At 27.0% G+C, this 4,906-nt stretch overlaps 1 non-coding gene across 1 annotated transcript; it reads right to left on the bottom strand.

The window, feature by feature from the left end:
* Positions 1–1,545: 1,545 nt before the first annotated feature.
* Positions 1,546–1,619, bottom strand: Trnaa-ggc. Its single transcript has one exon. It is a non-coding gene; the product is annotated as a tRNA-Ala (tRNA).
* Positions 1,620–4,906: the final 3,287 nt, after the last annotated feature.

The raw sequence follows: 4,906 nt of genomic DNA, 5'->3' as shown, positions 1-4,906 counted from the left end.
CTGTATTGTTCTTTAATTAGTTCTTGCATAACGGTAATATATAATGAATCTTTGTACACTTCCACCCTTACTCTTTTAGTAGTTTCTCTACAAAAAACTTTAAAAATCTTCCATCTATTTTTTTTACTAATTTATTAAAGGTCGAAGAAATTTTTCCTCTTTTGGAGCTATAAAATGAAAATCTCTAAAAGCTTGAAAATCCGTAGTCTGACATATAGATTAAAATCTTGAAGCTCTTGATTCATAATCCCCTCAAAATTTTGTTTTTTACTTTTGAAAGTATATGTAAAATTTATATTCTATCAGCACTCTAATAAATAAAAGGAGAAAATTGTTAATTAATTTGAAATTAGAATTTTTATTAAGGTGCAATACGTAAGCCGATTGAGATCTTTTTCCAAAATTATCTTTAATTATTTATCAATTACTCGAACTTGCAAATTTAAATTAGGTTCGAATTATTTTCTTCTTCAAGAGAAAAAAATAATGAAAGCAAGTTAAGTTTTTTTTTAATGCTGCAGTTTGTTAAATTGTTTTTCAATATTTTAAACTTTTTTCTGCTTTAAATTTAATTTTAAAAACAAAATTTTCTTCTTTGGTAAGTCTTGGATAATTGTACAAAATTGTTGCAAATTCTGTAAAAATTTTAAATGGACAGAATTTGTTACTTTGGTATATTAGAAAAAATGTTTCAGTAATAAAAAACTTTCTTGTAATAAAATGCGATGGATGTATCGAGTAGCACTAAATCAGCAATAGTGATGTGGCACTCAATACTGCCATTCTACTGTCAAATTATGGTTTCTGTCCACTGAGAGTAACATCTTGGAATTTAAGTACTTTCTACCCATATGTGTTCACTGAAAATAGACTCGCTACTTTTGATAAAAATTTATTTCATAAAATTCGTACGTATATCGAAAATTTAATTCTACAGAATGCACTAGTAAAATAAATGTATTTCGTATTATTGACCTTGATAAAGTTGTAAAAGTCAATTTTACGTTAGACAATATATACTAAGTTAAAGGACTTTTATAATAAAGTGACTGAAAAGTTATACTTCTACTTTAGGAAAAAAATTACAGAAACCTACACAGAAAAAATAAATTTTGTGAATATTATATAGAATTAGTTCAATAGTCTTGGATATATCGTTTAACGTAATTGAGTTTCCAACTCTTTACCAAATTTTCTGCATTTAATGCGTAACTGTTCAAAAATATTTGCAAAATATTTTGTATCTTTTAAAAAAATACTTTTGTAAAAAATATTTCAGCAATTCTTACAGAACTAATAAGAAAAAAGTTTAGAATTCTTCTGTATAAATTACAAAAAAGTATTAGTATATTCACAGAATCCAAATTACTATAGGCTAAGACTTTTGTAAAATGATTAGTTGCGTTGTAGGTTGTGCGCATATGATTTTGGGAACCAGGTTCACACGGCATGCAAAGCACCTCTATAAATCATAAATAATTATGATAAAAAAATGTAATCTTTTTAATTGAAAAATAAATTTAAAGCTATGAAAAAATGTGAGACTAACTCTGCTGGGGCTCGAAACCCAGGACCTATCAATTGCCAGTTGATTGCTCTTCCACTGAGCTACAGAGGTCCACCTCCAACAAATTTTCATAGCCTTATCGACTCAATAGTCAAGATGGTTCGCATTCTTCTGCATATTAATTTTGAATTTATTTTATTAATTTATTAATCTTTTTAATTCTAATTTATAGATAATTACAATTAAGAAGCAAATATTTTTCACAATGTTTTGAATTATTTAAATCTCAACATTAGTTAAATTTTGTTCCTTTATTGAAGTAAATAGAGTGAATATGGCACTGAAAATTAAACAATTAGCAAATTCATTTTTATTTGCAAAAACCTTGTTATTTTATTAAAATTTGTGTCATATAAACAAATAATCAACTAATTTATTCAAAAGTATTATAATGACGTAATTGTTAAAGAAAAATGTTCTTTAAATTGAACTACAGTTCTGCGAAAATTACTAAATTCTTAACCGATAAAAAAAATAAAAATAACAGTGATTTAGAGTAAGCAAATTTCTTTAATATTCTATAAAATATATTGTTTGATTTTATTCATTGTATGGCTTTAATGAATTTTTTTCTTTCATTTGTAAACACCGACTCCTGTAAACTCCGGTGCCTAATTTCGATTCGCGTAATGAAAATGTTTTGTTTTTTATGAAAAAATGTTATTAACCTTCAACATATCAATAACATGTGAGAGTGAAAATAAGTTTTTATTTAATAATTAAAGTAGTTAAAAATAATAAAACAAAAATTAGACAATTTTTATTATTAGACATATATTTATTTCATTCGAACTTAAGCGTAAGTTTTGAAAATTATGTGCTACTTTTTAATATAAAAGTATTTATATTTATTTGAATATTTATTTTCTTTATTACACATCGTTAAAAATTGTTTTGGGTTAAAATGTTTTGTAATATTACTTAACTATCGTTTAATAAGCATGTTTAGAATATAATTTATTTGTTTTTTACATAACCCTCTGAGTCACAGCGTGACACATGTGTCACACTTATTTCAAAAGACCATAACTTTCTTAAAAATGAAGAGGATCGATTTTTGAAAAATTCGTCTGCCATATTGGATCCGTTGGACCTTAACGTGGGGACCCTAACGTAATAAAATTTTTTCTGTATACTGTAAACGATAATTTCACCATGGTTACCTCCAAAATAATAAATATCTTAAAAAAATTTTATGACCTATCTACAACTTGTATTAGATCTTTGGAGGGTCTTACGGATCAAAGGTGTCTCCAGGGGAGTGCTTCAGGGGGAGGTTTTAAGTCGTTTGAATTTTATCCTGTTCATTTCAGATATGGAAAGTTATTTTGTTGAAAAGGGTTGCAGGAGGGTTTTTATCTAGTGATGGGACATCGACATTGAAAACATCGAAACATCGATGTTTTTCCTTCGAGGTCGATGTTTAAAACCTCGATGTTTTAATTTCGATGTTTTCGATGTATCGAGGTTTTTTTCGATGTTTGAAATCAATGTAAATTAAGTAGAGAAAAGAGGTTTTTTAAAAATATTTTCTTTATTTTTTGCCTCTAACAATTTGTGTTTTCTTATCTTTGAAACAATTGCTCTTATCGATTTGTAAATCTTTAAATTTTGTTTTTGCAGTTGGTTAAATTTACCCCTCTTTATCACTTTTGCCTCATTTTTCTCTAAATTTTTAATAAAACTAGTCAATATCATAGGTTTTAACTTGTCCCAAAATGTTAATTAATAATTATATCCTAAAGTGCTAAACAACTATAAAATGATATATCTGTCTTAACTCTAGAAGGAGTATGTGAATTTACTCACCCTCTAAGGAGAAACTGGGGTGTCCCAACACCCCACGCTTTAAACTTGTTTTATAAGGTTTCTATTTGACGTAAGAAAAATTGTGTATAGTGAATATGATTGGTTTCTAAGTAAGGAATACAATAATATTATCCATATTTTGATAAATTAAAATTTTTTTGAAAAAAACCTATAAACCCAAAAAATTACTTAAAAAAACATAATTATATGAACATCTGGAGTGAAAGAAATTTATGACACTTGGCGAATAGTAAAAATTATAAAAATAAACTATGAAATGGACTTTAACAATTAATATTTACTAAAAATGGTGTTATAAATTTAAAATTTTACAAACTTAATATATCTGAATATATTAACATTAAAATTTATAACTTATGAAGTGATTTTGTAAATTAATATATTAAATCAAAGTTTTAATTAACAATTTTAAATACCTCTAATATGTGTTAAAATATTATTAATAATATAGAATTTATCATTTACATTTGACTGTCATTTACCACATTTTTTGTATTAGAATTTAATCTCTGACTGTAGAGAGAGCACAAAAATTTTTAATAAATATTAACTCAAATTTCATAAGTTGTTACAAATACAGATTGTCTATTTTTCATAAAAATAAAATTTTTGTATAAAAATGTTTTTTTTATAAAATATGTACAACTTTTTCATGCATAACCTATCAATTTATACTTTATCAGATGATTTTAACTGATTGAAAACGATTTTTTTTTAAATTTGAATTTACTTATCTTGATAATTTTTCTAACGTTAGGAAGTAACTGGGGTGTCCAGACACCCCAGACGTATTTTAACAGGAGATAGAACTCTTCCTAGAGCAAAACTTTTGGTGGCACTACAGGTGTTAAAAGATAGAGGTTCAAACTAAATTATCAACGGGTTTTGAGCGTAAAAAAATTATTGCCCACATAGCAGAACTTCTCACTGTAAGGTTACCTGAGACGACATCTGTAGGGCTTGTAAGGTTATCAAGTAAGAGTGTGGTAAACACGATAAAATCTAAAAACTTCCGCCTTACATATTAAAGTCACTGCAAGCTTACACAGTAAAGTCAGTGTAAGCTTACACGGTAAGGTCACTGTAAGCTTCCACAGTAAAGTCACGGTAAGGTTACACGGTAAGGCCACTGTAAGCTTACACGTAAGGTTATGGTAAGGTTATACTGTAAGGTTGTGGTAAGGTTATTATTGAGTTGTAAGGGTGAGGTAAGGTTGTGGTAAGTTTACAAATTATGGAAAATATTAACAAAATAATTAATAATCTAATTAAAAAATAAATATTAAACAAAATTAAGTTTGTTGCTCTTCTAAATTTTGGAAACCTAACATAAAACAGAAAATTTTGGAAACAAATTTGGGAGCACTAGGACTCGAACCCGGAATCGACGCGCATAAACCTAACACTCTAACTAACTGAGCTAAGCGGGGAACTGAGGAAGAGAAAATCAATTTTGCTTTTAAGGTGCACTAAGAAGAGAGCTAACTCCTTAAAAGCAAAATTGATTTT

This window comes from Leptopilina heterotoma, unplaced genomic scaffold (assembly GCF_015476425.1).
Source record: "Leptopilina heterotoma isolate Lh14 unplaced genomic scaffold, ASM1547642v1 Lhet_40, whole genome shotgun sequence".
Taxonomy (NCBI): domain Eukaryota; kingdom Metazoa; phylum Arthropoda; class Insecta; order Hymenoptera; family Figitidae; genus Leptopilina; species Leptopilina heterotoma.
This window is presented reverse-complemented; position numbering and strand designations above follow the sequence as displayed.